Below are 26,374 nucleotides of genomic sequence, written 5' to 3'. Positions count from 1 at the left end.
TACTTAAAAAAGAAGTGTGGACTCAAATTAGTAATGTCAATTCCTGGGCGATGGGATTGATTGCTGGAAATTATTTTTATCATTTACTTCCTGTTATTGTCTTTTGTTCCCACAATAAATGTGTATTTCACAAAAAATTTAAGAACTATTACTATTTTGAAATAAGTAGAACAAATAATTTCAGTGCAGAGAGCAAAGCCAAATGAGATGATAAATTAAAGGCCCGTTGAAACAAAAACAAAAGCTCATAGATATAATAGATATCCATAGTAGCTGTGGTAAACTGCCCAGGGAATAATACTGTGTATGCAGGTGGTTAATAAGGACTGAAACGTGTAGACATCGATGTATACAATCTGGAAATGAATGAAGGTATTGTAGCTATCTGGATAGCAGTTTCCTTTCTTTTATCATATGCATCATTCCAGGATTTCTCTTTAGGAACCTGTTGTACTTACTAGTATTCAAACAGAAATTTAGTTTTTTTCTTTTTAAATTTGAATTCAAAACATAGCCACTATTGTATTGCTCTACTTTTAGACTATATGGTAGATAAGACTTCTTGTACAAATTCCAAGAATTTCTCAAATATTTAATTTGAATATTATATGTTAATCTCGAGGTGTTACTCATTAAGACCTAAGGATAAGGAAAGATGGTTACCGTATGAAATAATTTATTTTTTATGATTTATTTCTTTATTTATTTGAGAGCAAGAGCGAGATGGCTTGTGCCAGCAGGGGGAGGGCAAGAGGGAGAGAGAGAGAGAATCTCGAGCAAATTCCCCAATGAGCAAGAGCCAGACTCGGGGCTCCATCTCAGGACCCTGAGATCATGACCTGAACCGAAGTCAAAGCCAAAGGCTTAGCTGACTGAGCCACCCAGGTGCCCCTGAAACAATTTAATTTACAGTTATTTAATTTATATTTACATTCCTACATTTTTGAAGAATAAAAGGGCATACAGAATATGACCTAGGTTTCAGTTACTATGTGGTTGGAGAGAAATATATTTTCTAAATAGCTAAGAAAGGAGGTAAAAATGGAAAACATATTATTTTGGCTTTTTACAGATATTCATCAATTGTTACTTTATAACAGTTATGAATGCATGAATAAAATGTCAATCATGTAAATACAGTGTGTGGAAAAGACTAGTTAAGTATTAAATACCTTTTTAATTTTCAAAGCAGAGTGATGTGGTCTTGGTGACTGTATTTTTAAGAATTTTTTCAGTCTAAATTTTAATTCTTGACAATGATCATCTACTCATTAAAGAGTATCTATAACTAGTTCCTGTGTTAGTGAGTGTTCCTCACTTAAGTGGCTATATTTTCCAATTCTGTTTTCCATTTTTAATTGTCTGAGACATTTGATGAGCAAAATTTTGAATTAAGGGACTACTGTGAACCAATGAATAGTTTTATAAATTCAGTCTATTCTATAAATCTTTCCTTTAACTTGTTAGGTGATGTTTAAACATTTTGACTAATTACATTGTGCTTTGTGAACTCAATATTGACTAATTGTAATAATAGCAGATATGTAGCTGATAATGTGACACTGTTCTAAGAAGTCTACGGATATTCACTCATATAATTATTGTCACGACTTGTTTTAATGGCTTCTTACTTACCCCTTTGGTGAGGGAGAGATCCCCAACTTTGGGTCATAGGACAGCCAGACACACAACACCCAGCACTGGACAGATGAGATCAGCAATTTGTTCTACCTACTCACAGCCCAGGGAAAGAAAACACTGCACACCCCGCAGGGCTGCATGGAGGTTGCACTCAGGAGTGAAAAACTAAGGACGGTGGGTGAGAGCTTTGTCATATCAAGAGGTTGAGATACCCCTTGGTTCCTGTGGGACTCTGTGATTAGCTTGTTTAAATAATTCCATGGACTGGTGGGGAATTGAAACTTGCTAGTTGGGGAAAAACCGTAATTGTACCTGGTCCATGTGGTAAGGAGGGTTGTTTGGTCTGGGGACCTTACCCATGTGAGCAGCGTGAGGATGGGAATTTATAGTTAGGTTATTTGAGATTCTACTTATTTTATCAGGTGTCAAGGCAGCTCATAATGTTGAGCCTTAATTTTAGGCTTTGCACCATACTACCCTTTGAGGTAGGTGTTATTATTATCCCCATTTCATGGATGAGGATATCAGGTACACAAAGTAACTTGCTTAAAACTATGACCACCGTACCTTCAAGGATTTTCTTATATGTGTTCTTTCCCTCAACCTAGATAGAAATTCTCAGTACCCAAAAAGAACAGAAAAGTATATAGAAATGAACTGACCCAGTGTTTTTATTACTAATCGCTGAGTTTTCATCTAAGTGCCCCGATGATTTTATTTCCTTTCCTTTTATAAGTCTGTAAACTCTAATATAGTGAGATACATTTGCATTTCTTGAGTGAGAGTTGTGAGACATAGTTCTTAACCAAGAGAGGTGATAGTTTTCGGTTTTCCTCTTCTAAGAGTGTTTGAAACAGAATAATCGATAATTTGGACTTTATTCCACCTAGTATAGAAGGAATGGTCTAGTGGTCTCCATTTCTAAAGGCTAATGTTTCTGTAAGTTATATATTTAATAAATACATAGAATGTCTTTTGTTGATAGGAATTTTGCTGGTTTATTTGATTACAACTTTAGAACTTGCAGACTTGATTTGTCACTACTGTTTAACTAACGGACTTTGTCTACACACCAGGAAGTAATTGATTATTATCTGAGATATATATCCTATTTTTTTATTCTAATGATATCAGGGCATCTCAATTTTCTTGGTAAAATTGGTTATCTTTTTCATGAATCTGGCTTTTAAATAATGCAAATCTAACTATAAATTGCCTAAATTAACTCTGTTGTTTTTTAAAAAATAGGGCCAGATCTTTGATAGAAGGAAGACAAGTGTTTATTTATAGAGTATTATTTTAATAAACTATATGACATGATTGAAAGCAGATTTTCCGTACTTGAGTTTCTCTCCCTTCATCTTGCCTAAGTTAACTTTTTGCCCATGAAAAAATTTAACTTGCATGTATTCCAAGTCTTAACTCTGGCATAGTGGGATAATAATAATAAATGTCTTTAGTCTTCCTTTCTGTCTTAAAAAGAGCTGTGTTCAAGTGATACAGTGTTAGAGTGCAAAATTCTGTCCATTCTGGTGTAGCTCTTAGGCAAATTTGTTCCAGTTGATATGGAAGGGAATTAGTTGAGCAAGATGGTGAATTCTGCATTTACTTTGTGCAATTTCATCTGTGAGAAACATGAGGTAAATTCATTAAAGTGCACCCATCTGACCTGAGCTACCTAGGAATACCCCCCTCCCCCACACACAGGTACCTCAAACATCTGCCCTTTACCTCAGCGCACCAGTGTTAGGAGCTCCGCCCATCCTCTTCTGGTGTGAGGCCTTCCATTGGATTTCACATCATCCTCTTTCCACTGCTTTGTAACTCAAAAGTGGGTGTGGAGGGGGTTATAGTACTAACAATAAGTTACTTTGGTTCTTAATGAAGGTCTCAGGGAAACATAATCCAGAATGTAGGAAAATTAGTAAATCTTGTCAGAAATTCTACCTAAAATTTGAATATAAGGCTGCTTTTCATTTGGGGTCTACTATATTCCTGACACAGTACTAGGCTTATTCTTCATACCTTATCTTATTCGATCCTTGTAACAATCTCACAATGTTGAGATCCCTGCTATATGAAAGAATAGATTAAGGCTGGAAGAGATTAAATATTTACCTGCTGCTTTAATGCTTCAGTATTCCAGTTGTATTACTTCTCTTTTTCTCAAGGGAAATGTGTATTTTGAAACACGTGTCTATCTTTTTGTAATAGGAAAAACATGATCATCTTGTTCTCTAAATTACAAAAACACATTTTCTGGGGAAAAAAGTTTGTTAGCTTTTGTGGAGAAGGACACCATAGCCTTATAACATTGTAGAATATTGCCATGCAGGACTTATAAATCTGTATTTTGTGTTTTGCCACTATAGAAATAAATGTTATTACAGTGCTTAGCAGTGAAATTAAGGTTTCATATAGCATCCTTATTTGAAAATTTAATTAGTTTCACTAAGAAATCAAATAATAGCATTTATAAAATACAAAAGAAACTATTGACTCCTGAAATGCAGAGGTCTGTTTTAGTTTGTTAAAAGTATTTACAAATATTTGCCAACTAAATTCTGCTTAAGTAATCACATATCTATTCAGACTTACTAACAATAACTTTACTTACATGATGGGTAAGAGTGACTTAACATCGCTAAATTCACTTCTGCTCTTGATCATAATATAAAATCACCATTTGATTAGTCTCTGAATCAAGTTCTGTTGGATTGGAAAGGTACTTTGTGTTTGTGAACTTAGTCTGTAGGTCTTGGTTCCACTTGTAATTGTGCCAGAAGAACTGGGTTGTCCCCACTCTAATACACTCATCTTGGAACAAAGGTAGGCTGGGGTGCAACTAAGAAAACTAAAACTTTTTGCTTTTGGAAGTAAAGTTAGGCTTTGAAGAATTATCAATAAAAACTCAAGGGGAAGACCTGCAGCTTCAACCTTTGCCAGTTGGTTGTGGGGTTTTCTGGAACCCAGCTGCCATATTGGAGGAAGCAAAAGCAGCCCACGTGGAGGAGAAGCATGGCACCCCAGCCAAAAGGCCGCACCAACCAGCCAGATGAGGGAGGCATCCTGTCTTAGTGGCCAACCCATCAATTCTGATCATTGTATACATGTTAGGCATACCGATGGTCACGTGACTCTTCTTTTAGAAGAGAAAAATGTGGATTTTTTTGGAGATTGCATTCTAGTGAAGAAATAGCTGTATTTGAAGATCTGTTAAGATTATATGAACTCCCTAAAAAATAAATTGTGGACAATAAAGACTCACTAATATATAGAGGCCTAATAATCCTTAATGGTGAAGATAAAATTCTACAAAAATCTCTTAATAGAAATATCTGAAAACAATAAGCCCATACATCATTTTGTGAGGACTTGGAAAAATCATTTACAATAATAGAGGGGTTTTTTTTGTTGTTTTTTTTTTTTTTTTTTTTGAGGTTGCTGGGAAAAGTTTAATCAGCTACAGAAATTTGTGAGAACCAAAGGCCACCTCTGGACTGAAAAGGAAAGTAGCTCCTTGGTTCTGGTTTATCTATTATTAGATCCCCTTTGAGGCTTTACATTTATGTTTGGTGGAAAACGGAGTGATTCTTTAAGAGTGTGGTGATTTCCTCAGACAGTTCCTTCATCCTGGTTTCAGTGACTTCAGAGCCTTCCCAGGCAGTCCTGATTATTCCAAGTCCTGTATTATTTTCAGCTTATTTCCAACTCGGCTAATAATGGAGATTTTTAATCTTATAAAGCAACATGAATCCTTACAGGACGTGGATTTTTTTATTTAATTTAAAAATTTTTTTAGAGTATGGTATGTCTTCTCAACTGGATCATTTATACAGAACAGAAAATGTAGAACATTGAAAAGGTTTTAAAATAAATTTAAAGTGAAAGTCATTCTGTTATAAAAATATGTCAGTTATGTAGTATATCTGTAATAAGGTTTATTTTCTAATCTTGGTTTCATGACCTTTTACCAAAAATTCAAAATCTGAGTTTATCAGCTTTTTAAGAGATTAACTAAAATGGTTATTTAAAAAAAGATATTTGTTTTAAACTAGTAAAAATAATGAGAAGGTAATTTTAAGGTATTTTGGTTATTTGTTTCTGAAGACTGTTTTTTTTAGAGTTGCTTACAGCAACCAGAGAATGGGAATACAAAAAGGCCCTTAGAGATGATCTGTTTCATTTTTCAAGTGAGAAAATTGATGCCCTGGAAATTGAACAGGTTCTCTCAGTGCTAAAGAAGAACGCAGGTTTTTGGTACCTTTTTCATCATATCACCTTGCCGGTAGCATTTAGTTACACACTGTTCTGTTTATCATTGTTTGAGGTACTTATGTCTAATTTCACCAGCTAGTTTGTAAAATCCTTTAGGCAGCTTTTCTACTTTTTATAGTCTTAAAAGTGCTGTCATACAAGCTGTTTAACAATGAAAAATTCAGGGGCACCTGGGTGGCTCAGTCAGTCAGTTGAGTGTCTGCCTTCAGCTCAGGTCATGATCCCGGGGTTCTGGGATCGAGCCCCACATCGGGCTCCTTGTGCATCAGGGAGCCTGCTTCTCCCTCTCCCTCTGCCCCTCTTTCCCCCTCTCTCTCAAATAAGTATATAATTTTTTTTTTAATGAAGAATCCAGTTAGTGCACACTGATTTGTTGGTTGGTTGGTTGATTTTAATGTGTGTTTTTAACTTAGAATGCTCTGGTTCCCATTTGATGTCTTTTTAATGCTAAAAAATTAGTAAATCTTACATCATATGAATGCGCATCTTTATTTTTTTCTAATTTTTGTTCCTATTTATTTGAGAGAGAGAAAGTGGGAGAGAGAGCACAAGCTGGGGGGAGAGGAAGAGGGAGAGAGAAGCAGGGGTTCCATCCCAGGACCCTGGGATCATGACCCTGAGATTCGCAAAGGCAGACACTTAACAAACTGACCCACCCAAGAGCCCCTCTCATCTCTGAGTTGATTAAAAAAACTAGGGATTAATATACTAACACTGAGGCCTGAAGAAGAGGCTGTCCTTAGTTAACATAAGTTAAATTAGTTACACAGAATGATAAAGAAGAGAAAGGTGTGTGAATAGCGTCTATATAGAAGTTAATCTAGAAAATGGGAAGAGATATCAGGAGAATAACAAATTAAAGACAGTCTTTTTGATAATTAGAAGATACCTTCCATGGATTTTAATTGTAACGTAACTATAGCTCTTTCAATCAAAACTACACTCTGAGAATTTTGTTGCCCAAACAAATTCCAAATGTTTGGATGTGGGATGATTCTATTCAGTTGTGATTGTCTGTGTGTGTGTGAGTGTGTGTCTTAGGACTAGCCTGAATCCGGGATGACAATAATTGTTTAAGGCAGGGGGTGCCTGGATGGCTTAGTCGGTTGGGTGTCTGCCTTTGTTTCGGGCCATGATCCTGGGGTCCAGGGATTGAGCCCCACTGAGAGCCCCATGCCTGGCTCCCTGCTCGCTAGGGAATCTGCTTCTCCCTTTGCCTCTCCTTCTGCATGTACTCATTCTTCCTCTCTGAGGTAAATGAATAAAATCTCAAAAAAAATTGTTTAAGGTGGTCATTGCCCCAAAAGAGCTACTTCATATCATTAAATGTGTAATCGTCTCAGTAATATTTCGAGATGTTATGGGGTCAGTCAACTTTTGCTGAGCACTGGATCTGAATTTATGATCAAGTAAGGGGGAATTACTTCTAGAATTAAATTAGCGAAATAGAAGACAAAGCTATGTAAAGGTAGATCAGGTGTCATTTAAGTGAGAAACCAGAAGAAGGTACAAACTTGCTGTTGAATGATTCAATATAGAGAATGTAGGAACTGAGTTGGGCCTGTGGAGAGAAGTTAGTAACACCGGGATAAATATGATGAAGAAGGGACATGGCAATCCCTAGGTGGAGGTTCAAGGACAAAGGAACAAAGGTACAGAAATATGCAAAGGAGAATTTGGGAGTCAGCAGATCAGGGTAGTTGAAGCCAGGTGTTCATGGTAGGACCACTTGGAAAACAAGCATTGAAAAGCTAGATAAGGGCCAGAATATGAAAAACTTCACCCTCTTTCTACTGTCTTCCCTCCCCTTCCCACCTCATAGCTGGGGATACAATGGTGTATAATAATGGGATAGTGGTGGTGGAGGTGGGACACGTATTAGTCACTGACAGAGACTTCGTGAACCGGTGGTGAGAAGTTGCCATTAAATGTTAGAGTGTTCAAAAAAAAAAAAAAAAATGTTAGAGTGTTCAGCCTAACAGGAAGTTTGAGTCCTTAAATGCAGATGAAAATAATCAAACACTTGACTCTTGCCAGTCTCCTCTCCCTGAAACTTATATCCTTCTATATTCCCGCCTTATACAATTATATCAATAGATTATTAGAGTCATCCTAAATCTGAGCTGCCCCTTCTCTTGATTTCTTTTCTATCACTTGGTACCACCATTATTCATCCATCCAGTCACTTGACAGGAAACCTAGACTTCTCTCACTCCTTCCCCGCCCCCAATCCAGTCAGACCCTCCATACTGTTTATTCTGTCTCCTAAATAGCTCTCAACAGAATGCCTTTTCTTAATCCACACTGTTTAGTGAACCCAGATCTTCTCTCTCCTAGAAATTGTAGGAGCCCTCTAACAGGTGTTACGTTCTCCAGACAACCCCACACCAATCCTTTTTCTCATTGATGTCAGAAATATTTTCTTAAAAGATAAATATAATCTGTTTAATATTGTCTGTTGTTCATATGAAGTCTAGGCTCTTTGGTCTGGCATTCATGATATGACTCTTGCCTATGTCTCTAGGCTTATTCCCTGAGAGAGGTTCAGGGATCGGGTAGAACAGCATATAATTCCCTAAACGTGTCATGACTTTGCATATTCTGTTCCTTTTACCTGGAATGTTGTATGCATATACACCCATCTATTTTCTAGATGGCCTGACACATTTTCATGCCTTCCTAGAGATCTGTCCCATCGGGAAGGCTCTTTTGATCCACCCCCTTGCAGGCAGAGTTAGGTACTTCTGTTTTGGTCGTCTCCCTTATAGCTCCTAATGTCTATTGTAATTGTACATCCATATTTATTTACATGATGTTTGCTTGAGGTCAGCACTTACGCTTTATCTTCGTACTCCCAGTACTTAGCCCAAGACCTTTCAAATAAACTTTTAGAAAGAAAATTTCTGGGGGGCGTCTGGGGGGGTCAGTTGATTGAGCAGCTGCCTTCGGCTCTGGTCATGATCCCTGCTTGGCGGGAAGTCTGCTTCTCCCTCTGCCACTCCCCCCGTCTTGTGCTCTCTCAGTCTCTCTCTCTCTCTCCAATAAATAAATAAAATTTTTAAAAAGATCATAAAAAACATCAAGCTATACAGAAGCAGAAAATATCGTACACCAAACCTCCAAAAGCCATCACCAATTCAATATTGCAAGATATTGCCACTTCATCAATCCAGTGCTGTTATTGTCGCTGAGGTAATTTAAATTAATTAAATCTCAAAGCCATTTCCTTTTACGCCTGCTACATTAGCATCTAAAGTATATGAATGCATTCTTGTATAACTACAATGGGATTATCACACCTAACAAAATTGGCAATAATTGTGTGATATTATGTAATATTTCATGTTATTCAGTTTCCTCTCATTGTTCCATGTCTTTTTAGAGTTGACTTTTTCTGACTTGAGTTCTCTGAAGTTGTGTCTTTGAAATCTGTCTTCAGAATAGGCTCTCCTCTTTCGTTGCTCCTGCTGTTGTTTTTTTGTTTTTTTTGTTTTTTTTTTTTAATGCCTTGAGCCAGTTGGGTCAGTTGTCCTATAGGGTCTTTCATAATCGGGATATTTTTCCTCTGTTTTCTCATGTTGTCTTTTAACTTTGCCTCTCACCCTCTGTTTCCTGTTAATTTGAAATCTGGACTAAAAGCTTGATTAGATTCGGTTTCAAGTTATTTTTAGTACATGAACATTTTCCTCGTCCTTTTTTATGGCTATATCGATGGATTAGATTCTCAGAAGTGAGATTGCTGGGTCAAAGGATAAATGCATGTGTAATATTTCCAGACATTGTTAAATTCCTGTCCCTGAGAGTTGTTGGACTCTTGCATTCCCACAATTTTTGAGAGTGTCCGTTCCCTCATAGTCTTGTCAATAAATACTATGTTGCCTAACTTGGTTATTTGCCAATCTGATATATGAAATATAATGTTTGCTTTTCTCTTTTTATGAGCAATTTCTTCTGTTAATGCCTGTTCCTTGCCCAGTTTTTTTCCTTTGGTTTTGCTTTTTTCCTGTTGATTTTTGGGAGCTTCTTAAACAATTAGAGAAGTAACTATTGTTTGGGGTTAAATTTCAGGTGTTTGTCATCTGATTTTGCCTATGGTGATTTTGTAATGTGTAAAAGGTGTGTGTGTGTGTGTGTGTGTGTTTGAATTACCAGTTCCAGATACTGAGTCATAATTACAAATATTCCATTGGTTTGTGAATCTGTTCATATGCCAACACAACTCCTAATTATAGAAATATATTTTACTATATGGTAGGGGCTGCATCCCTCCTAAATTGTGCTTTTCCTACAGGGTTTTCTTTTTTTTTTTTTTTTAAGATTTTGTTTATTTATTTGACAGAGATCACAAGTAGGCAGAGAGGCAGGCAGAGAGAGAGAGGAGGAAGCAGGCTCCCCGTTGAGCAGAGAGCCCGATGCGGGGCTCGATCCCAGGACCCTGGGATCATGACCTGAGCTGAAGGCAGAGGCTTTAACCCACTGAGCTACCCAGGCGCCCCTCCTACAGGGTTTTCTTGATCGTCTGTTTGTACTTCATCGATTGAAAGTTTATTTTACAAATAAAATGAGCACTTCCATAGAAGTTCTATGACCTTGTAGTAATGAGAAAACCAAAACATCATAATTGTTCTAAGAGCTTCTTGATACTTTGTCTTACTGTGAAGGTGAATTGTGGCAATCTTTTGCAAATGACTGAAACCGTTTATAAGGATACCTAACTCTCTTTTAGTTAGGTAACCTTATAAACGGTCTCAATCATTTGCAAAAAGACTTATCTTTTAAGTCTCTGTTTCAAAATAGAGACTATGCACAGAGCCCTGCAGCACGCCAAAGTAAGGTGGTTTCTCCAGGCAAAGCAGATGTGTGACTGAGTTGTGAGCCACACTAGTTATTTTATTGAACAGCATTTGCACGTGAAAGAATGTCTGATGGTTACTCAGACATTGGTACCTGGCAGTTTCGATAACTTAAGTCACAAAAACTAACCAAGTGAGCCTGCCACTTTGAGGAAAACAACTGACAGAACTTATTGCTAATGATAAAATGTGAACTTTCATGAGAAAAGAATTTTTGAAAACTGCTATCCTCTACCATGAGCTTGACCACTTCTCCGTACTTAGAGATGCCTCTGATGTGATGAGTGGTGGTATTAACAAATTTTATTTTTAATATTATATTATATGTATCACTATTTTAAAAAACTTGCAAAGCTCAAGGAGCCAATACTTTCTAAATGACCAGTGGTTAACATTACAAAATCATATGTGGGTAAATGATCCATTTATTACAAGATAAGCCAATGGATTTTAATGCAGCACAGTAAGAAACTTACTAATAAGGCTTCAGATTCTACATTGCAACAAACTTATAAAAGCTACCATTTGTCCAGTGTAGTATCAAAGTGTAGTATCAAAGAATGTGCAAAATGGTGTTCAAAGGCTATTAAAATAGACCTCCCTTTTCCAATTACATCTTTGTGAAGGCCAGACTTCATTCACGTTGTACAATCACTTCAACAGTTAGCAACATTTTGAATGCAGAAGCAAATATAAGACTCCAGTTTTTTTTAATTAAGCCAGATATTTGCTCAAATGTAAAATAATGCTCCTTTTCTCAAAGATTTTTTGCTGCTGTCTGCAGTTTCCAAAAAATTCACTTGTGTTAACATGTAATGGGTTTATTACTTCTGTTTTTAGTTTTAAATGAATAAATACTTCAAAATGTTCTTTGGTTTAATTTCTTACATGGTAACTATTGATAGATACTACTTACATAAAAGCTTTTGGAGTCAACAATTTTTAGTATAAAGAGGTCCTAATATCAAAAAGTTTGTGAACCATCCATTGAAATGAGCATAACGGGTGTCTGGGTGGCTCAGTCAGTTGAGCATTGGGACCCTTGGTTTCAGCTCAGGTCATGATCTCAGGGTTGGGGAGTCTGCTTGAGATTCTCCCTCTCCCTCCCTCCCCCCATTCATCTTGTGCCCTCGTCTCTCTTTCTAAACTAAATAAATAAGTCTTTAATAAAAAAACAAATGAGCATAACAACTCATGGCTTTAATTGTAATTTCAATAGGCTTTAAATTTACCTATGCTCATTAAAGCACCGTTTTGTATTCTCTGTTTGTAGACTTAGGGGTTGGCACCATAGATCAGAAATGAAGTTAACGAGAATTAACTATTAGATTATGATTATTATTTTATTATTCAGATCAGACTTTCTATTCCAGGCAAGAATTAAAACACGACTGTTCTTTCCAAAATGAAACAAAAACTTCTGTTTTTCTTTTAAATTTCATTACAACTAAATTGAATATAATTCAGTGTAAAATCGAACACACTTTAATTTGCTCAGCTGTTGTATTCCTGGGGGGCTGTGCAAGGTACTTTCTCAATTTAAATTAGAGTGTAAGTTTCTTGTTATTTTTTACTACTCAGTGTGTAAAGAAGTGGTGGTTAAAATGCTGATGTTTTGTAAATCTACAAATCAATTGTATTTGATGTTTTTCTCCTGATTCCTCTAAGCTAAGCAAGTGATCTGTATTTTGTTAATCATCCTGTTTTGAAAGATCTGGAAACTGTGCCGGCATCCTGTGTTGCATTAGAATAACCTAAAGGCCTTTTGATTTTGTTACAACCTACGCGGTAGATGCTGAGTTTAGAAGATTGATTTAAAACTGTGTTTCCCTGGGATACCTGGGTGGCACAGTCCGTTAAGCATCTGATTCTTGGTTTAGGCTCAGGTCATGACCTCAGGGCTGGGCACTCAGACTCTCTCTTCCCCTCCCCCCTCTCCCTCTGCCCCTTCCCCTTGCATGCTCTGTCTCTCAAATAAATAAGTAAATCTTTAAAAAACGAAACTATGTTTCCTTCATATACCAAGGAAACTACATTCATAGCATTTTTTTTTCTTCAAAAGTCTTACTTTCTCAAACTCCCAATTTTAATTTCCTTTAATCTAATTAGGACCTAACTTTAATAGTAAAACTTACTAAAATCAAGGAGAGTTTTTATTATTACACAATACAAAACTTGAAACATTGTTTGTAGAGAAGTAAAGCCCTTCTTAGTACTTTTGTGGGACTTGGGGAGAGATCCTATAATTGGTAGTAGGAAAGTATATTGTCTATATGTTAATAGAGAAGTACTGAGTTAGGTAGTTATTATGGACTCCCATTATCTCAGATACAAAGAGTAATAGTCCTCTCCTCATTGTCTTGGGCTTGAGCCCAAAATTTTAATAACATGTTTAGCAAGTGTATTTCTTAGTTCCGCATCTCTTAAAAAAAAAAAAAAAGTGCTCAATGCTGAAAAGCTTATATAGGAGCGTTTGTTGTTCCAGATTATTAGTGTCATAGCATGTAATAATATTATTACTGATTTCTAGAAAATATTACAAAATATGGGAAATTGCAGATATTATTTGTTTTATCAATATAAGAAAATAAACAGGAAAACATGCCACATAGGGAACCCAGGGGGTGCAGGGAAAGTGTAATGGATTGGTGTCCAGCACTGTTTATGAGTTTGACTTACTGTTGTTTCTCACTGAGAAGACAGACAATGGCCTCAGGTGCACAGGATACTTTTGCCCTGAAGCAAAAGTCTGTACCAGACTCCTGTCCCCCATTGTTTTCATGCTGCTCTGCTGTCACACTACAGATACTGTATCAGAAATTGATCTTGCTCTTTAAGGAGCTTATTTATTATTTGAAAGGAGTGAAAAGATAACAGTATATGTTAATAGTTATAAAAGAGAGGAACACAATTGTGAATCTTAAGAAGAATAGGTTTAAATTCAAAGCAGGTCTTGGGAATTGGTAGGAGTGGGGGGGAGACCAAAGGAGATGATACTTGAGCCAGGTCTTAAAGGGGGAATGGGTAGAATTTCAATAGACATCAAAAAGGCAAGGCAGAGTCTCAGGAAGCGCTGGTTAAATATATCTAAGTTCCACAGAATACAGAAAAGACCTGTCATATTAGAACTACCGATTTTTAGGGGCACCTGGGGGGCTCAGTCAGCTAAGCGTCTGTCTCTGGCTCAGGTCATGATCTCAGGCTCTGGGATCGAGTCCTGGGGTGGACTCCCACAGCTAGCAGTGGGAGGAAGGCCCTCTCCTTCTGCCCCTCCTGACCCCCCAGCTCTCCTTCTCTCTGTCTCAAATAAATAAGTAAAATCTTTTAAAAGAACTACCAACTTTTAATTTACAGGTGAAACTAACTTGATAGATTTATGCTACTTTGTGGCATTACATGCAAAGTGGAAAAGCATGTGTGTTCTTTACTGCTTGCCTCTGGATGGCCTGGACATGAACATGATTTTAGATTTACTTCCAGTTTAAAGGATTAGCTTGTAGTATGATGCTACTCAAGTAATTTAAGACTGTCCCAGCCCCGTATTTTATTTTATTTTATTTTATTTTATTTTATTTTATTTTATTTTATTTTAAGAGAGAGAGATTGAGAATCCTAAGTAGGCTTCACACCCAACTGGAGCCCGATGACGTGGGGCTCAATCTTAAAACCCTGAGATCGTGACCTGAGCAGAAATCAAGAGTTGGATGCTTAACTGGCTGAGCCACCCAGACACCTCTCCCATATTTGCTTTTAATATTCCTACCTTTGTAAGTTGGTGTTAGGCTGTGGTTGTACAGAGTGCTAGTGGTCCTTTTGTTTTTACAAGTTTGCTATTTCATAGTCTGTATAAAAATAGAAAAACTTGCCTGCACTTTGCACAGAGTTCACCATGTGTTCTAATGAATAAAATTTAAGAGATTTTTATTACTAGCCAGGGGAAAGCTCATTTAGAAATTCAGCTATACTGCAGTGCAAGTTTAACTCATTAGCTCCCCTTTGCTATATGGATATACGTGTTTAATTTATTGATGGGATGAGGCCCATTCATCTTTGTGTACTTGACTGCAGCTGCTACAGCAACTATTATTACTGATTTCTACTCGATAATACTCCTACTTAGTAGGTGAATTTATTTTTCTTTAGGCCCACTGTTGGTAAAACACATTTACCAAATGGTTCCTACCAAACGGCACACCAAGTTTTTTGTTTTTTTAATGAGAGTTGCTTAATCATGATGCCTCATTTCTTGGAACTCAATTTTTGAAAAATGAAATAGAAAAAAAAAATCCTGTTATTCAAATGATCATTACGTAAAACTTTCAAAAATGGGCCAGATGTTTATCTCACATTGTAGTTTGTATTAAGTTGAAATGCTCAAAGGTGGACAAGGCACTATGCAGGACCACCAGGAGCTGATGGCTTAGCAGGGGAATGAGAAGGTAAGGAAATCGCTAAATTACACTGTAAGGGGGCACCTGGGTGGCTCAGTTGGTTAAGCATCTGGCTTTGTCTCAGGTCATGGTCTCAGGGTCCTGCTATCAAGCCCCATGTTGGGCTCCCTGCCCGGAGAGTCACCTGCGTCTCCCTTTCCCTCCACCCCTCCCCGCCAATAAATACATAAAATCTTTACAAAAAATACACTGGATAAGGGCATTGCTTTTAGTGGAAGTGTTTTGAGATTTCAAGGTAAAATTTTAGCCAGTATGTGTTCATAAGGAATCACTGAAATTCAAAGTCAATAAGGTCTTTGCATGTTCTTCCAGTGGCTGTGGCCGGGTTGGAGCTGTTGTTGCTAGAGGGACTTGGTAGCCTTCATTTTACTGGGTGTGTTAAAAGGAGTCCACTCCTGGCCTCAGGCCCTGGGAATGAGGCAGGTTCTCCCACCTGTGAAGGGGAATTTTGAGCGCTCTTTGGCGTATCAGTACATCTCTGCCACGTGCTACGATGCCTGGTGGGGCTCCTGGCGTCAGTGGTTCTTTGCACGCCCCAGCTCCAAGTCATAGGAGAGATTTTGGCAGGATTTGAAAGGTTCCCATCCTTGGTGCTATTGCCATTTTCCGCTACCAGATCTTTTCTCACAAAATGACCTCGGATCTCAGTTATTATATCATGCAGGTCAACACATATCTTAATCTAGTGTAGGAGAAGTCACAACTTTGTTAAATTGTCTTTTAGGCCATTTAGGTGGTGGGAACATAATGTATATTCCAGATCATTACAGAAATTTAAATTTGGGTTTACTGTAAAATTACCAGTCTGTTAAAATTAATCTTAGAGCCTGTTCTTTTCTCCTTTAGGTAGTGATAAGAGTTTTTAATCTCTATGTTCCTTTCCAGTTGCCCTTTTCCTCTGAAATATGCAATGTCATCAATTTCTCTAAACCCAGGCCTTATCCCTGAAATCGTCTGCCAAGGAACAAAAAGATGGCATCAGCATTACCGAATAGCATGGAGCCACCTGTCCGTCTCTGCCCTTCCTGCAGTAGTTTGTGCCAAAGTCAAACGCCTGTAAAGAGTAGAAGGCGACTCAACAACTGAAATGTACTGTTCGTATTGATCATTGCAGTTGGCTTTCTTGTAGTCACACTTAAAATTTTTGCTTGGGCCATGTGTTTCATAGGCAGGATGCTTTGTCATTGTTGTATGTTAAAAAAACGAGTGTTGAAGGTATTAAATTGCCTTCTTGGGATTTACTTACTTACTTATTTATTATTTTGTTTTAAATAAGTTCCACAACCAATGTGGGGCTTGAACTTGCGACCCTGAGATTAAGAGTCACATGGTCTACCAACTGAGCCAGCCAGGCACCCCCTCAGGATATCTTTAAAAGCTATGGGATCATTGTGCACTCTGGAGTCAGATTTCTGTTTTGCCATAATTTTTATATGTTGAAGATTTTAAAAACCTCTCTTAAATGTCTCTGTGTAAAGTTAATGATACATATTACTCAATATTTTCTCTCCTAAAGAGATAAATTCATATGTAGTTTTTACATTTTAATAAATGGGATGTGCATGTGTTTTGCTTTCCTGTGATAAACTGGTGAGATAAGTGAAAATGAAATTTAATAATTTTAAAGTATTTAGGAGCAGGAAGTTGTAGCACTTAATTCTGCAGGGTAATCAGCTTTTTTGGGCCACATATTTTGTTGATTACCTCTAAAAACTCATAATTTTAAGAATTCCTGACTTCCAAGTGTCTGAAATTGATTTATATAAAGTTATCTGGCAAATTGCTTAGCTGTTACATGTCAAAAGAAGCCGTTTTCTAAATGTAATTAATCTTCATCCTTACAGTGTTTTGTTTTCTAGCAGATAATGACTTAATAGGCATAATCTCCACTGATGAATTTCACACATAACTTCTTTCAGCTATAATAACATATCTGAAAAATGAAACTTTCCTCATGGTAGCATTCTTTTTTTTTTTTTTTTTAAAGATTTTATTTATTTTGACAGAGATCACAAGTAAGCAGAGAGGCAGGCAGAGAGAGAGTGGAAGGGAAGCAGGCTCCCTGCTGAGCAGAGAGCCCGACGCGGGGCTCGATCCCAGGACCCTGAGATCATGACCTGAGCCGAAGGCAGAGGCTTTAACCCACTGAGCCACCCAGGCGCCCCCATGGTAGCATTCTTGACCCTACAACCCTTGTAAGACAATCTTAGAACACATAGAACTGACAGAGTCTCGGTTCCTATTTTATACCTAGTTTTCTTTTCTTGATTGAAATTATGGAATTTTATGGAAAAAATTTAAACAAATCCTGTGACTACTGTCTAAGACATTTGAAAACAAAGCCTACTTACATTTACTATTGTTTAAAGTTTCTTAAAATTCTCTGTGCTCTTTTATTTTTTTAACACCAAAGTCAACATTTTAGAGATGGTTCTTTTTACATAGTAATTTGAACATTGTCATCAAATTAAGATTCCGAAGAATGGTATCTTCCAACTTTACTGCCATTGTAGTTTGGTTTTCCAGTTTTAATATGCAAATCAATTTTTATTTCTATAGTTACTTTAAAAAAAAAGAGTTATTTATTTATTAGAGAGAGAAAGCATGAGTGGTGGGCCCCAGGGAGGGGCAGAGAGAGTCTCAAGCAGGCTCCCTGCTGAGCATAGAGCCCAACATGGGCCTCAATCCCCGGACCCTGAGATCATGACCTGAGCCAAAATCAAGAGTTGGCTGCTTAACTGACTGAGCCACCTGTGCCCCTAAAGTTACTTTAATACGTGTTTATTATGTTTTTGTTCATTCCTGAAATTTTAACCATTTTGTATCTTTGCATCATCCCAGCGGCCAAAATCAGGACTAAGTGATGCTATGGAGCAATGCTATACCACAGACACTTTGGCGATGATTAGAAAAATCCTAGATTTGCACTGTGCAAATCTCGGTAGCCACCTGTGACTGTTGTACACCCTCAAAGGTCAGGAATGCAATTTGGGCGCTGCATTTTTTAACTTTATTTAAAGTTAACTTAAATGGAAAGAGCCACATGTGACTATTGTAATAGATAATGCAGCTAAAAAACTCGAGAGCTAGCTTTGGGAATTTAGATTTTCTTTAACTTTTTTTTTTCTTTTTTTTTTTTTTTTAAGTAATCTCTGCACCGTACGTGGGGCTTTTTCTCACAACCCTGAGATCAAGAGTCACATGCTCCACCAACTGAGCCTGCCAGGCGCCCTGGGATTTTAGACTTTCACAGAAACAAAACAAGGCCATTGTACAAGAATCGCTGGTATGATCAAAGCCATTTGCTTCTGCAGAATAAGATATCACCTTTATACTTAAAAAGAGGAAAATATGGCGGTGTTATTCCTCAAAATTAGTGCGGCTGCAGGTGACTTTCACTCCACGAACAACCCTTGAGTTCTATTAGAGCAGCGTCTGTTGAGAAAATATAGCTATTCTTATTTGGGGTGTTTGGTCTTGTTTTATATCAGGGGAAATTGGCAGAAAGAAAACTAAAACTAAGACCTCATTTTGAATTATGCATTGCATTTTTTATGTGTTATCTTCTCAAAGCCTCCCCACAAGAGGGAAAGCTAAGACGCTGAATTGACATTATTCTCAGTTGTGAGGGGAAACTATTTCTCAATTCTTATGGCTGAGGAGGGTCTGTGGAGAGGATGACTTAAAGATTGAGTGGGGAAAAGGCAGTTGACAGGGTCTGGCAACTGTTTGAACGCAGGCTCCTAGGATGAGGAGTCAAAGCTAACTCTCCATTGGAACCAAGGCTACTGCTACGTGTGGTGACTTTACAACTCAATCAGGAAAGTGAGAAGGGACAGTGGATTTGATGTAGAAGATTTTTTTTTAAGATTTCATTTATTTATTTGAGAGAGTGTACAAGTGGGGCAAGGGGCAAAGGGAGAAGGAGAAGCAGGACCCTCCCGTTCCCTCCCCCCACTGCTGAGCAGGGAGCCCGACTTGTGGCTTGATCCCAGGACCCTGAGATGAAGACCTGAGCTGAAGTCAGACGCCCCAGAAGAATGGTTTCAAACGCGTTGATTTTAAGGTGCAAAAATTACAAACAGATGAAGTCAACGGCAACTCAGAATGCCCCACAGCTAGACTGCAGAGCCAGGAAGAGCTAGCTCTGGGCTAGAGAACAAGATTCAGGAGTCAGTTGCCTGGCTTGCTCATTTTCAGTTCACATGCCCTTTTTTCCCTGCTCTCCACCCCCTACCGCCCACCTCCTGGTACAGGGACTGTCACACAACTCAGTAAATTTGGTTTTATGGAAAGAAGATGTAAACCCTAGAAAAGGATGCTGACTTGAGAGAATGAATAGTAATGAAAGAAATGCCAGGGATGTCCAGGGAAAATGCACGAGTGGTCAAGGACTCCGTAGGATGGGTGCTCTGGTGTTAGAGAGGCAACCAAGAGTGGAGTTGCACAGGAGACAGATCTGAACGGCGCGAGGAAGCAAGAAGGCTGGTGATTATGTAAGGAGCATCTCAGCTGGGATCTGAAGAGTGTGCTGACATAAAAAGCACAAAGTAGTGGTTGCCAAGGACTGGGGGGTGAGGGAAATGTGAAGTTGTTGTTCAATGGGTATAAGGTTTCAGTTACGCAAGATAAATCCTAGACATCTATTGTACAACACTGTCCTTACAGTGAGCAATTCTGTACTGTACATTTGATTTGTCAACATGGCAGATCTCATGGTATGTGTTTTTTTACCATAATTTTGTAAAAGGGAGAGAAAGGTTTTATTTTTCTGGAGACTGTTCTAAGAGCAGAAATTGAGACAGGGATTCTTGGGACTGGCTGATTGCTTGTTTGTTTGTTTGTTTTTCCTGAATTACCCTTATCTGCATTCACTCTCAATTTGGTTGAGAGCATTTCTGCAATGACATTAAAATGCTTGGTTATGGGATTGAGTAGTTGTGATCATCAAATCAATAACTCTGCAGAGAAATCATTTATCATTTCAAAAAGCCATTAAAATGCCAAAGATGTGTTTTTGGTTTTGTTTTGGGTTTTTTTTGTTTAATTTAAATGAAGACTCTAGAGCAGTGCTATTTGGTAGAACTTTCTGCATCGCCGCAGGTGAATGTAGGCACTGTCCTTTATGTTATGTTAGCCATGGACTTATGTGGTGGTTGAGCACATGAAATGTGACTAGCATGGTTGAGGAACTGTACTTTTAGCTTTAATTTTAATTAATTTAAATGTCATCACATGTGACTGATGGCTACTGTACAAGGCAACATAGGCCTAGAGACGTCAGAAAAGTTAATCAGGTTGTGAACGAGGTAGCAACTTGGTCCTGGGCATTTTGGATTTGAAATAAAAGCTGAGGAAAGAAAAAAAATAAATACAATTTAAAAAAAATTTAAAAAGCTGAGGAAAGGTGTCACAGGGTATTACAGGAGACTAGAGCTTCAGCTTAGGGTTTGAAGATGAATCTTTGGGACATGGTGCCATCCTCTTTCTTTTGGGTTTGACCTTATCAACTTTCAAAACATAAAGACAGAAAGTAGGTGGGCTGAGGGGTGTGGTACTTAGAAAAAGGAGTTCACAGTAGAATTTATGAGCTGCCATGATCATTCTTTCAATTTTGTTTTTCACCTTCTTATAAATATACAAAGCAGCTAACTGAGACAGTACTAGAATCCTCACCAGAAAAGGTGCTCCTTTTATAGAAGCAGGAACTAGCTGATCATTTCAGTAGTGGTGCCATTTAAAAAAAGTAACCAAAAAAGGATACATGATGGCAAAACTTAAAAATGATGTTAGTTTTCAAGGGCACCAGGGTGGCTCTGTTGGTTAAGCATCTGGTTCTTGGTTTCCACTCAGGTCATGATCTCAGGGTCTTGAGATCAAGCCCCACCCGAGGCTCCATGCTCACTGCAGATTTTGCTTGTCCCTCTCTCTCTGCCCCCACCCCAATGCTCGTGCGCTCTCTCTCTCTCTCAAATAAATAAAAAATTTTTTTAAAAAAATGATGTTAGTTTTTCCTTCCCGTCAGTGCTTAAGCAGCTCTCTTAGGTCAGCCCACATCATCTCTCCCCGGGGCTATTGCAGTAACTGCCCAACTGGGGAGTTTCTGTTAGTTGGTTTGTTTGTGTTAGTCCCAGGCTCGGGGGCTACATCACCCCCAGACTGTATTATTAAAAAAAAAAAACTATTATTTAAAATATTGTATTATTATTAATTATATTACACATCTCCATGTAAGAAATTTTACCTCAGATATCATGGAAAGTTTCAAGCACATTTTTGGATGCTGTTTTTCACTTTTGAAGTGAATGAGTTAAGTGGGCATTTTCTCAGCTGATGAACATAAAATTGGTAAAAGATTTTTGTTAGCACCTTTGCGGTTTGCAACAAGAACTTTAAGGCTATTTGGCCTAAAGCTCAGGAAATCCACGTCGGGGATTCTTCTAAAGAACCTATCCTGAATACCACAGTCTGCCCTCAAATCTCTTTATACAAAGATCCTCATCATAGCATTATTTATAATAGGGAAAACTGGACATAACTTCAATGTTCAACCAAAGGGGGATGACTGAGCAAGTGGTAATTGTTAAAATGATCTCTTCCTTCATCACCGTGGGTATGCATCTGCTCTGGGCTCTGTCATATGCTGCGTGGTTGGCTGTAGGCATTTCTGTCAGGTTAATCCTTATTTGTGTCTGGCACATTGTAGATTCTCAATGTTTGCTGACTAAATGAGCAAACGAATGTTGACACAAATGAAATTGAGTCTCTGTTGCTTCTTATCAATTGGTCAAACGAAGAGATGTTATGTTCTTTGAAGTGCAGCAGTGGGCAGTTCCATTTGTAATGAAGACTTATTTCAGATTTAAACATCTTCTGTTCCAGAAAATATTATGGTAGGCAGAATAACAATTTCAAGCATGTAACGGTAAATTCAGTTAATAAATGTCTCAAAGCTGATTTTTACAAACAAATCCTATTAGTAATAAATCATTCTTTGTCTCCCGAAGTCCCTTCATATGCTTTTGGTTTTTCTCTCCCTGTCTTTTCTCTGAATTTTATGTATTTTTTATAAATATAAACAAAAACCCCCACTTACCTTCCCATTGGCATTTTTTCTCCTCAGACCTGTGGTAGGTCCTCACAATCAGTTTCTCTTAACTGCTCTATTCATTTGAAATGATTCGTCATCAAGGAAATTGCTTTTCACATAGGACTGCATTCACATAGGCTGTATTACAGAGAGAGTATTTGAAATGTTGTTTCCTATAACTCACAGCAGCTCGCAGAGGGAAGAAATCTGTTATTTTCTTTTAAATTATTTTTCTGGGTAAAACTAGATTTGGGTTGATATAGACAGGAAATGCCGATATTAGAATTTCTAAATCACTCCTTTTTACATGGAGTCGTCTAGTATTTTTGACCAGTAGGTTAAGATATATTTGTCATCACTTTATAAATACTACCTAAATGCCTGGTCCCTTCTGAAACCTAAGCCATTTTAGGTTATCATTACTCAATATATTTATTCCGATAGAATTCTGAAAATTGATGGAGGTTGTATGCCATGCTCATGAGAGCAGGAACCCTCCCTCTTTTGCTTGCTCTCTATCCTCTGAGTCTGTCACAGTACCTGATCAGATTCTCAAAAAAATCACTGAACGCCTGGCTGTCTCCTTTTGTCCGTTGGTTTTGTAACTGCTGTTCACTGAAGTAAGGGGTTGGGGGTTGCCTGGGTGGCTCAGTCGTTAAGTGTCTGCCTTTGGCTCAGGTCATGATCCCAGGGTCCTGGGAACTAAAAGCCCCACATGAGGCTCCCTGCTCAGTGGGAAGCCTGCTTCTCCCTCTCCTACTCCCCCAGCTTGTGTTCCCTCTCTGGCTGTGTCTCCGTCAAATAAATAAATAAAAATCTTAAAAAAAATAAAAGCAATGGATTAGAATAACGATTTTGTGTTTGGTAGGCTCTTTGATTTTAAGGAACAAAAAAGACTCCAGTTTCCTTATGGAGAGAGAAAGAGGGGAGGATGGAAGGGAGGAAAAGACACAGGAGAGCCCATGATTAGACTTGACTTAGCTGGTGACCCTATAGAAATACTAGTGCTTTTCCCCTTAGCAGCAGACACGTGTTAATGTGCCTTTATTGTGTTCTCTGCCTCTGTTTCTGAGTGCTATGTTGTTGCTCTTCTTGTTGTCAGGGTCCATTACTTGCATATACCTCCAGTAACTCTAGAATTTTAACCCGTCCAACAAATTGCCCTCAGTTGTATTTGGGCAGAACTTCTGCATCAAAGCACCCATAGGCGGCAGATCTGTTTTTATGCTGCTTCGTCTGATCTGCTCTGGACAAGAGACAAGGTCACACGAAATAGATATTGCCAGCATTGGATAAGGAACCATTTACAGTCACTTCCTCGGTGTGGAAGTTGCCTGAGGAGGGCTTGGTGGCACCTGAAGCTTAATGCACTCTTTTCCAGGAGACCTCTGTTCTCATGTTCTTCAATTTCCCACACAGTCTTTATAATCTTTGCAAACCATGGCCGAGTCCCTATTTTGTTTTCATTGAAGTATAATTGGCATACATTATACTAGTTTCAGGTGTACCTCATAATGATTCGACATTTGTATACACTCCAAAATGATCACCCCCTTAAGCCGAGTTACCATCTGTCACCCCACACAGTGACACATTTTTTGGTCTTGTGATGAGAACCTTTAAGATTTACTTTCTTAGTAACTTTCAGATTTGCTATGCAATATTATTGACTGTAGTCACCACGCTGTATATCACATCCCTGTGACTTGCTGATTTTATAACTGGAAGTTAGTACCTCTTTACCCCCTTCACCAGTCTGCCCACGTCTCCACTCTTCTCCCCTCTGGCAACCACCAACCTATTTTCTCTATCTGGAAGTTTGGTTTGGTTTTGTGGGTTCATTTGTTTCATCATTTGGATTCCACATGTAAGTGAAATCATGCCATATTTATCTTTCTCTAACTTACGTCACTTAGACTAATACCCTCAAGGTCTGTCTGTGTTGTCGCAAATGGAGGGATTTCTTTGTCTTTTATGGCTGAGGAGTAATCTGTTGTACATGTACAGTATACCACGTCTTCTTTATCCATTCATCCATTCATGAATAGGTTATTTCCATACCTTGATTATTGTAAATAATGCTGCAATAAACATAGAGGTGTATATATTTTTTTCTAATTAGTGTTTTCATTTTCGTCAGATAAATACCCAGAAGTAGAATGGTTGGATCCTAGGGTAGTTCTGCTTTTAATTTTTTGAGGACCCTTTATCCTGTCTCCCACAACGGCTGCCCCAGTTTGCACTCCCTCTAACAGGGCACTGGGGTTCCTTTTCCTCCACATCATCATCAACACTTGCTGTTTCTCGCATTTTTGAGTTTAGCCATTCTGACAGGTGTGAAGTGATATCTCATTGTGGTTTTGATTTGCATTTCCCTGATGATGAGTGGTGTTGAGCACCTTGTCATGTATCCATTGGTCATCTGAATGTCTTCTCTGGAAAAATGTCTTTTCAGGTCCTCTGCCCATTTTTTAAATTGAACTTTTGCTTTTGCTGTTGAATTATATGAGTCCGTTATGTATTCTGGATATTAACTTTTTATCAGGTACATGATTTGCAAATATCTTCTCCCATTCGGTAGGTTGCCTTATTATTTCATTGATGGTTTCCTTCACTGTGCAGAAGCTTTTTAGTCTGATGTAGTCCCACCTGTTTATTTTTGCTTTTGTTGCCTTTGCCTTTGGAGTTGGATCCAAAAAAAATACCGCCGAGAGCAATGTCAAGGAGCTTACCGCCAATGTTTTCTTTTAGGAGTTATATGGGTTTTGGTCTTACATCCAAGTCTTTAATCCATTTTGAGTCAATTTTTGTGTATGGTGTAAGCATAGTCCCTGTTTTTATGTTACGGTTTTAGAGGGCTTCTTTTTTAGAACTTTAGAATATTACTTTTAGTATAGAAAATTAAGTGGCCATGTCTCCTCTCTCTCTCCTCCTGGCTAAGAAGGACTTCAGAGCCCTGAGAGCCTCTCTCTGACTATTCCAGCTTTCCAACATGCCTGCAGAGAAGGAAGTTATTACCTGATTGGAATGTTTGCAGCTTTATAGATATCACACTTAAATGGGGTTACCAAAATATTTTTTAATTAAAAAAAATTAACAAAAAAAAAACTTCAAATAAATCTAACACTCAGAATACCACTGACAATCTCCCAGTTAGTCCTCAATAGGATAGCAAGTGGGCCAATATGGATTGCTAAGTTCTCCATTTCTTACCTTAAGTTAACCTCTACTTCTCCAAGTTTTACATTTTTCTTACTTAAAGCTTCAAAACTTTATATTAGATATGTCTATTCCTATTTTACTGTGGAAAAAGAACCCCACAGGTCAGGTCATTGCTTTGGGGAATTGCATGGAATCCTCTGATTTCAAGCTTTCCTGGAGCTTCCAGATTGAGGTCTAGCAGTGCAGTAGTATACTGTTAGATATGATTTTATTATGGAGATCGACAGTTTCCGTCACGCCAGCTATGGGCTAAAAATCTCCGGGGCTGTAGAAGATGACTGAGGGAAATGAAATTTTGGACTGGGTTGGCACTTGCCCCATTATCCTTTTTTTTTTTTTTCTTGTTTGTATTTTAATTCCAGTTAGTTAATATACAGTGTTTAAATTCATTTCAGGTGTACAATATAGTGATTCACCAATTCTGTCCATCAGCTGGTGCTCCTCACAAGTGCTCTCCTTCATCCCCCTCCCCTATTTCACGCATCCCTCCACCCGCCTCCCCCTGGTGACCATCAGTTTGCTCCCTACAGTTTGAGAGTCTGGTTCTTGATTCATCTCTCTCTCTCTCTCCTTTTTTTCCCTTTGCATGTTTGTTTTGTTTCTTAAATTTCACATATGAGTGAAATCATATGGTGTTTGTCTTCCTCTGAGTGACTTATTTAGCTTAGCACTATACTCTCTGACTCCATCCATGTTGTTGCAAAATGGCGAGATTTCATTCTTTTTGTGGCAGAATAATATCCTGTTGTATATATATACTATACCCTCTTTATCCATTTATGAATCAATGGACACTTGGGCGGCTTCCATATGTTGGCTATTGTAAATAATGGTGCTAT

General features: G+C 38.1%; 1 protein-coding gene across 2 annotated transcripts in view; it reads left to right on the top strand.

Moving 5' to 3' along the window:
* The window catches only part of SESN3 (sestrin 3), a gene marked incomplete at its 5' end in the record, with an annotated part of 73,775 nt that overhangs the window by 18,202 nt on the left and 29,199 nt on the right, over positions 1–26,374 (top strand). The window lies entirely within an intron of this gene.

This window comes from Martes martes (genome assembly GCF_963455335.1).
Source record: "Martes martes genome assembly, chromosome: 10".
Taxonomy (NCBI): domain Eukaryota; kingdom Metazoa; phylum Chordata; class Mammalia; order Carnivora; family Mustelidae; genus Martes; species Martes martes.
This window is presented reverse-complemented; position numbering and strand designations above follow the sequence as displayed.